Genomic DNA, 9,943 nt, shown 5'->3' with positions numbered 1-9,943 from the left:
CTCAGCTTTTAAACATCTCTGATCTTCTTAAGGTAAGTATCTGTAACATAAATGTACATCTACACATTGACCAGATGATTTTGGTGCACTAAAACATGAAAGACGGCTTTAGAAATTAGTTTCCTGCACCTGAGAAAACACAGCTGTACACTGTTTAGGCTTTCTGTTTTAAACTTCTATTGTTTTAACTCTTTAAAATCTTTTTTTAAACTTCAATTTAAAGTGTATAAGTAACTCTAATACTATATTAAAAAAGGAAAGGAAAATATCATTAGTAAAAGAAAGAGATGTATATTTAGAAAGGGTTATCTGTATTTTGGTAAGAAATCTAATTTCTTTAGCTAGCCAGCAATTTGAAATACAAGAAAAGGTTGTCTTTCAAGTGAATACAACAGTGCAACAAAACTGTCCAACTTTTGCTCAAAGTTACTTTTTCTATTCCAGAAGAAGCTCACAAGTAAGAATTTTTGCTTAGAATGTCATGGAGCTCATGTTTGGGCTTAAAAATTAAGTTCAACAATTTGAATTTAAAGTATTAATAATTTGTTTGTTAACTACATTATTATAGAAATTAAATCAACTACCTTATAAAAAAATATTTTACTACTGATTCTTATTCAGAGCTTGCCTCATTGTTATTCTCCTCCAGCCACTGCAACAAAATGACACATCTGTTTTAATTTTTATATGACTACAATTATGTTCATTGTGGGTTGGTTTTTGGGGTTTTTTATCCTGTTGACACTGTGTGGCAAAAGAAAAGATGTGGCTCTAAGCTATATTTGGATCACATGTGTTGCTTCACAGTGGACCTCACAGATCCTTGGCTATTCAGGGCACCATCATACCTTCAGGCATCCTGCATAAAAAGACACCAATCATTTTCCATACCAGAACAACCCACCACTCAGACAGCCTGAAAAGAAGCTCTTAGTGGAGAACAGTATATCAATTTTATGTTTTTAGACTCTAAAATGCTTCTTTGTTGAAGTCAGTGCTTAGACCACTTATAGCAACTTTTTATTCCTCCTATGAGCTCCTTCAAGATGAGTCTTGGAAAGCTTATAAAAAATACTCATATATTGCATGCTGGGAAGAAATTTTCGGAGCTTCTAGACTTACAATGTAGGTGAATTTCACAGCCTAGGAGTTCGTTACAGCAAAGCCAACTAGTAAAAGTGACAAGTTCTGAATTGTTGATAAGATTGATGAAGACTTGGGATTACTGGACACTGAGTACCTCATGATATATGAACTACAGGTAACAGTAACTGTAAAATCCAGGTCTGAATTTAAGTTTCACTTAAAATTTTTGAGGTGTGAGTATACACATCTAATTCAACCTATTACTGAAAGCAGAAAAATTTTGCAATTTTACACAGTATATGCCAAAACTGATTAATCTTGAGATTTAGTTGCTGCTCATTGAGGTATGCAGGATTGAATCTACATTGAATCTACATCACCCTGGGTCCTGAGCTGAAAAAACCCAGTGCAATGTGTCCCCAAGCCATTATGTGGCATCCAGGTTGCACTGTATAATTGATGACAGAATCCTCTAGGAAACAGAGTCAACCTTAGCACCCACTCACACATTTTGCATAAATTGACTTTGAACTGAGTCCTTTCTTTGTGGTTAGAATTTTCACCTTTCTGTATGTCAATGGCTACTCAATAAACGCCTCCCACAGGGACTTCTCAAGCGCATCAGATTCTTCAGGCAACAAAGTCTGATTCCTCAGGTATTTGTTCATTTTCCATTTGCATTCAAATACTGAGAATAACTCCCACAAATCAAAGTGTCGAAGTCCCTCAATTTTATATTTTAGTAAATTAATGCCCATCATTATTCAAGGCCTAAGGGTCTCATCCAGGATCCATCTGCAGTGCGCTATCAAAGCACACTGCAAATGTTACTGTTACTTAAAGAGCAGATTGCATTTCATTTGCCAGAGCTGTGAAGAGAATGCATGATACACAGAAACTTTCTACTTGGAATGGAGTGAGTTTTCTCCATAATAGCCAACATGGTGGTTTGTTTTAGGTTTGCAGCCAAAACAGTGTTGAGAGTGCAGGGAAGTTTTGGTTACTGCTGAGCAGTGCTTACACAGCACCAGGGTGAGGAGGATGGGGGTGCACAAGGGTGGGCAGGAGACACAGCACTGACAGCTGGGCCCAGCTGACCAGAGGGATGTTTCACACCATATAACATCATACTTCATAATAAAACCTACAGGAAAGAAGGGGGAATATAAGGAATTCTAGTGTCTGTCTTCACAAGCAAAAGCTTCACATGATGAAGACATGCTTTCCTGGAAATTACTAAGAACCTACCTGCCAATGGGAAGTCGCAAATACATTCCACATTTTACTTGGCTTGTGCACACAGTTTTCTTTCCCTATTAAACTGGGGTTTTTCTCGGCCTGCAAATTTTCACACTTTTACAGTACAAATTCACTCCTGAGAAGGTGTGAGTGAGCAGCTGGATGAGGCCTGACTCCTCACCAGAAGGAACCCATGACTGTATTTTCTGTTGTCATTGAAATCTGTTAGGTGATATAATGACTTGTGAATCTAATTCTTTTCATCTATCACCACCACATTTTACCATTACCCCATTTATGAAATGTATAATTCTGAAATGTTTCCTTTTTATTTAAAACATACATTCATTTCATCTTTTAAGTCACTGTATAACCTTTACAATATAAAAACTTATATACTTTACTATAAAAAGGTTAAAAAATGAGCATTAATTTATGAGCTAAACATCATCACTTATAGTTTTGCAGTATTAATAATATGTGCTTCATTAAGTCCTAAATTTAAAAAAGGGAAATTTGCCCATCACTTGCCCATAGAAAGAAGCAAATGAGTGTGACAGAAGAAGTTATTAAAAAATGTAGACTCCTGAGTAAATTTTTAAAAAGTAAAGAAGGCAGTCTAAAATTATGAAATGGAATTTTACAAGGATGCTCCTTTCTGTAAGAGTTTATAGTAGTTTATAGTAGATTATAGTAGTTTATAGTAGATTTAAAGGATATATTTCTGCCTTGCAGAATGCCGAAGAAGACAGTATAACACCAAAATAATGGATTTTAATTCAACCCCTAAAGAGAACATGATGCATGTTTATCTATTGTTTTTATCCTTACTGTTTCCCACAGGCTTCTAAGAAAATAGGCCAATGAAAAGGAGACTTAAAGTTTCTCTTTGGTAAATTTAACCTCCACAAATTTTCTTGAAGTTTCTCTCTCTTCTGCTTTTTTTCTGCTGGCTTTGTATAACTGTCATTTCTGTACCCTGCATAACCTGAATAAGAATATAAAAAGAGACACTGAGTAGACAGAAATAAAGAAATTTAATTAGGTAATTATATACTCAGCCTGGCTCTTCTATTATACCCCCTCTCCCTTGTTTTTATTTTGACCATGACCATTACCTTGCCAGGTTTTACAAACCACAGACCAAACTGACTCTGCCTTTAGAGAGACGATCTGTTTGCTCTCACTTGGGAAATAAATCTGTTCCCACATTATTTATTTCTTATATTACTGCTCTTCATCTTCTTTAAAAGAGAGAAAAAAGAAGATTAATTAAGCCCAGTGGTGCCAATACAATTTGTGTTTCACTTGATATAGATACACCAGAGGAAACTATTTGCACATACATGAAAAATGAAATAACTACACAGGAAAAAAAAGATTGCAGCATACTGAACAGAAGTTATAGATGCCTCAGAAAGAGCAGCAGTATTTTTTAGATATCAGTTACATTAAACATTGACACAAAGTCATTGATGGTAGGGATATTATCATCTATTGACACTATAGCCATGTCAGGATTTAATTTAGACTTCAATATAGTGCCTTCATCAGAGTTTTGCAATTATTAAAACTAAAAATATACACCAATAGTTCTGATATAAATATAGTGGTATAGCTCCCATATCAATATTTATTTTGGTTCTAAAACATTTTTTCCTTGTATCTAGTTTGAATTTACCTCCTATTAATTTAAAACTGTTACCACTTCCCTTACAGCAATAGACCCTATTAAAAAGTTTTTCCCCATCTTTCATACAGACCCCTTTAAGTACTCAAAGGCTACCCAGACACTTCTCTTTTCCTGGCTGAACAACTCCAAATCTCAGCCTTTCCTCATAGGAGAGGTGCTCCATGTTTCGGACCATCGTTTTGTCCTCCTCTTTCTAAAACAGATCTTTATTTTTTCATGCTGAGGATGGATGTGTTATTCCAGATGGGATCTAAGAAGAACACAGTGGAGGGGCAGAATCACTTTCCTTGAACTGCTGGTCACACTCCTTTTGATCCAGCCCAGGACAGAGCTGGCTTTTCAGATGTGGGTGCACATTGTCACCTTAGACACAGATTGTCATTTACAAAAATTCAACTAAAATAAACTTTTGAATTACCTCCCCTTACCCACATACAAGGATCCCAGATTTCAAAAACGGCCTTGTGTTTCTTCCTCAACAGTCAGATGTGTGCAGCATGGTTTTCAATTCCCCTCCCAAAACACCTCAGGTTACATGACTGTCAGTCACTGTGTGCTTTAAAAGTTGTGAACCACCACCAGCTGCAAATGGTTGAAACCAGTTTTGCATGGATAGCCAAGAGACAGTCTGTTATGGAAATCTTGTCTGTCTAAACAGTGCACTGTCAACTCCTGAGTATCCAAAGTCATATCACACCTCTTTTCACGGCTGTTTTCTCCAAGTGGCTTGGAGAAAATGAATCTGAGAACACTGGAGGACATTGCTACTAGTAACAGGGACAAAAATCAGAGTAGAAGATTAACAAGGAAGAAGCCAGAGAATTAGTAGTAAGCCTCAACACAGTAACTATACATTCTATTCACAAAATAAATACATTAAGAGTTTGGCAACAATCTTATCTCTGTATTGCAATAGTTTTGTGTCCTTTTTGCTAGAAAGTTAAATATTTGGTATGTGAAAGATAAGAAAGGTGGGAAAGTGGGTAAACAGGGATAAGTGAGTGACTACAAACATCAACATTTGGAAATTGTCACTAACATGCAAACAAGAAAAGCTGCTAGCAGCAGTTAGAGCCTGAATGTCAGAAATGTTTGTTTTTCACACTTGTAAAGGGCTCTTTCTGTGAAATTTAATTACACAATTAAAGTCATGTGTTTTCTGCACATGTAAGATCCACAATCTGCTGAGCAGAGCAGCTCTGTTTTGCAGCTTTATACTCAACAAACTGCTGTAGATATTGTCTCAAGCTAAGAAAAATGAAATGCTTATATATGACAAGGGTCTCTAATGGCTAGTAAATAAAGAGCCTCCTTTTACAAATACCACAGCATTTGTACAAATGTACTAATGTACAAATGTACAAATGTACAAATACCATATGCATCGCAGTGCATACTGGGAAATATACACACAATCCGTGTGCCTCCACAGAAAATGTATTAAGTTTGCATAAGAAAATCACATTAACACCTCTGCTAAGGCAAGATTTACTTGGGAGAAAAGCAAGATGTGGCACTTGTGTATGAGATGAGGATAATTCTCCAAATGCTATCAGAAAGAATGAGAATTTAATTTATTATATATAAATTTAACTCAGTTTAACTCTGTGTCATTCTAGTACCAGGAGTTTTCCTGCACAGTTGCATCAAGTGTGATGCCATGTACATGAGAAAAGGAGCAGTAATAACATGAGTAAAGATCCGCAATTCAATCTCTGAAGATTTTGCTGTTTACATGCTGCTTGCATGAAGCAGTTTACATGCTGCTTGCCTGTAAACTATGATATTACATCATCATAGTTTACATTCAAGTACAAATGTCAGCAGCACTTTAAAAATTATTAAAGACAGGAATCACAGTAGGAAAATGGCTCAAAGGGCTGCACATGCAGGCAGTATGGGAACAAATGTGAGAAGACAAAGTAGTTTCTAAGTAGTTTGCAAAAGTGACAAAGGTTTAACATAAATTGCTACATAGATTCACATTTAAATTTAGAATTGGTTATGTCTCTTAAACTTGGACTTATATTCAAGTCCATTTAAACCAGCCCAGGATAACTTTCTGTCTTCCACTTGGTAGTAAGGATTTTTTTTTTTAAAGTCTCAAGACAAAGCTTCTAACAGCACAGATTTTATGCTATGACAAGCATATCTTTTTTCTGAAAGTTTAATTTAACTTTCCAGCATTTGGGAAGCATCATGGTAGACTAGGAGATCGTTTGACTACATCTATTTCATTTTGATTAAACAGATAGCAATACAGATATTTGTTTAAAGGAAGCAATGCTTACAGCTGTGCACAGACTTACACAGTGCAAAACCATGATTTTCCAGCTAACAAAAAAAAGACTTAAACGAGTTCAAAAGCCTTTATCTGAACAAAAGTGGATTTGGTTGACATAGCACTCAACTAGTGTCTGTAAATTGTAGTGACAAATATTAACCAGCTGTTAGTGTCTTACTCTGGGGAATGCTGTTTAATAAAGCTGTCATCCTTATGAAACAGTTCTACTAGTACCTTTGACACTGTTTTTGAGAAAATGTGTCAAAAGTTTAAAAACTGGCAAAACATAAGAGGCAACTTGAAAAAAAAAAGTCATAAAGTCAGTTTCCCAAAACCATTCTTTCTAGTCTTTCAAATTCATTAAATTTCCTATATTTTTAATTCCTATAATTCTAGTGGTTTTAAGTGAATTGTGATTTGTCCTATTCACAAATTTTTTTTTTTTATTTTAATATAGGGTATTTGGAAAACAACAGCCAAACTTGTTTCTTTTTTTATGAAAAAAGATTGTGTAAACATTTTCCCTGTAATGTGGAAACCTCTCTTCCAGTCTTGCAAAATATGTGACTGCTTTCTGCTTTCATCTCCAAAATGCTGCCCTCCCTTTCTCAGTTTGAGAAACTATTTAAAGCATTGCCTTTATGTTTATTCTTTGGAGTGTAAAACTTTGAATTTGGTTTGATTAAGAAGACTGGTGTAGATTTTTTTTCAGTACTTGAGCATTGTCATTGGGATCATTTATATTCCTCAGAGAAAATTAGAAGAAAAAAATAGCATTGCTTTTTCCCCAATTCCCCTTTTGTCTAACAGGATAGTTCACCAAACAATAAACAAATCATATATATATCTTTATTTATTCATTATACCCTGTATTTAATATGCCTATAAACTTATTAGCTTATTTATCTTCTGTTCACTTGTAAACTGAACCACACAGGATGTACAACATTGATTTAATAGATTATGCAGAATATATTTCAAAGAGATCTTTCAGTGCATCAGGAAGAGTCAAGGCTTCTGCTTCAAAATATATGCAAATACATTTCTTCTGTCGGAATCTTGGACAAAATCATCACTGCTGAGACTCTCTTTATCTTGTAAGGAAATAAGTAACAGTGCCTGGAGTGCTGTCATTTATTGAATATCTTCCTGAAATGAAAGGGATTGACTGACTATGACTGCTACAAAATTCCATAACTGTAAATACTAGAATAGATTATATTCCAAACAATAAATTTCCATAAAGGAATTAATTCTGTCTGACATTCATCTCCCTCCGAGATATGTTAGCTCAAGGCTATTGACTGGGTTGATTACTGCTAAATATATAATATATGTTGAATGCTCTTTAAGAATAAGAATTGAGAACAGTTTTGATGCTGTGCTCTCTGTATCTGCCAATATATCTTAGTATATTAAAAGTGCCAAAGTAACACCAGATTTTAAAACTTGTCTTGTAGGAAGCAGAACTTGAAAGTTTGAAGCAACTTCTCTACCCTAACATTCCTACCTTAGGGTCTTCCCATTGCAATAATCAACTCCACACAATTGTAAAAAAACGAGTAAATTCATAGGGGTAAGCTTGTTTTTTCTTGGTCAAGCTACAAGTCATGAGCTTAACTGGGACCTTAGATAGCATATAAATGAAGATTTTTCACTTAATGAAAAAGTGTGGCCAGCAGTACTGAGGCAGAGATTATCCCCATGTACTCAGCACAGGTACAGGCTGCTCAAATCCTGCGTTCAGTTTTTGGCCCCTCACTACAAGAAGGACATTGAGGTGCGGGAGTGTGTCCACAGAAGGGCAACAAACTGGTGACGGATCTGGAGCACAGGTCTTATAAGGAGCAGCTGAAGGAGCTGGGGGTGTTTTAGCCTGGAGAAAAGGAAATTCAGGGGTGACCTTATTGGCCTTTACAACTCCCTGAAAGGAGAGTGTAACCAAGTGGTGGTCAGCCTCCTCCCAAGCAACAAGTGACAGGATAAGAGGGAATAAACTTCAGTTGTCACAGGGGAGGTTAAACTGGATATTGGGAAAAATTTCTTCAGTTATCAAGCATTGGAACAGACTGGTCTGGAAAGGGGTTGGATCACTAACTCTTGAGGTATTTAAAAGACATGTAGATGTGGCACTAAAGGACGTGGTTTATGCATTAATCATTAGATACAATGATCTTACAGGTCTATCTCAGCCTAAATGATGCTTTAATTCTATGATTCTTTGTTGTCTCCTGCATTTGGACTACTTAAACATCCTCAGATATACACTTATGTCATTGGATCTGGAGATATGCTGGCATAATTGGGAATACTGTTGAAGATGACAGAATTCAAAAAGACTTGGGAGAAGAAGAATACTTACACCTTATTTTCACTTTTTAAAAAATTATTATGTATTTATTTGTTTGTTTTAAACTTGTAAACTATCATAGGCCATATTCCTATTCCTCAACATTCAAAGCTTCTTTCTTACTTCAGGCTGGAGACCAAGTCCAATTGACCTGGGTTGTACTGATGGTCAGGTTGTACTGCTGGCTGTGGCTTGCACTTAGTGGACCTTGTAATGATACAAATTCCCAGCTCTTTCTTCGTTGCATGCCGCAGTACTACTTTAGAAGCCCCAGGGTAACAAATCTTTTTTACTGTTCTCACATGGCATATTTGTATGAGAATCTGTATTACTCAACTCAAAGAAAAATGGCTAATTTTTAGTAATAGAAAGAGCACTAAGAGGTCATGAAAACATCCTGTGCCAACGAATGTGCATTCCAGCTGCAAGCATAGGGAGCAATAAGAATTTAGACATGATAACTGTGCACAGTTCCATGATGAATGGTGTAGATGGCCAAGCCATTCTTCACCCTACGTGATGATGGCTGACTCTGCCTTCCAAGTCTTCATTCAGTAGACTTAAAACACACTTATCCACTGGGCTGATGCGGCACTACAGTGGGGCACCAAACACATTAATCTGAAATTAGCTAGAAAGATCAGGTGAAAGGAGGGAGTGAGGTAGAGAACACTCACAAGAATGGAACTCTCAAGACACTGGACTCCTGCTGTTGGCTCAGGGTCAGCTGAACAGATTTGGGTTAAAAAGCTTCATTTGCTGCAGTCAAAAGACTTAGATGCTGTGAAACAGCAGCTCCAAAAACACAATCAAGGGTACTATCTCCCAAAATACCATGTAAACTACAGCATGGAAGAAAGGCAGAAAATCATTTCAAAAATCCTTCTTTGCATATGCATGCTATAATCACAAGAAGACTACATAAGAGAAATCAATTTTTTTTCTATTTGTAAGTCATGTCCAGAAAGAAAGGATTGATGGATGCATGTCTATTTAAGAGAAGTCTTCAGATTCAGAGCCTTGAAGTCTTTCCTGGGATTAAATGCCTAAAATACCTACTATAGCAAAAACCTCCAAACTCTTTGAAAGTGTAAAATGATGATACTTGCAGCTCTTCAGACTTTCTGGTGGACTATTTATTTGAAATATTAAGTGTAACTCCCCATTTTCATATTTAATCTGGGTTTTTTAATTAGTGATGGCAGATGTCCTGGCTTCATCTAAGTACCTTAGCAGTTTTTTGTTCCCTTGCCTCATGCTGCTCTAGGCTGCTGCAGCATCCCCCACCAGG

This window comes from Passer domesticus, chromosome 1 (assembly GCF_036417665.1).
Source record: "Passer domesticus isolate bPasDom1 chromosome 1, bPasDom1.hap1, whole genome shotgun sequence".
NCBI classification, from domain to species: Eukaryota; Metazoa; Chordata; class Aves; order Passeriformes; family Passeridae; genus Passer; species Passer domesticus.
Note: the sequence above shows the minus strand (reverse complement) of the source record.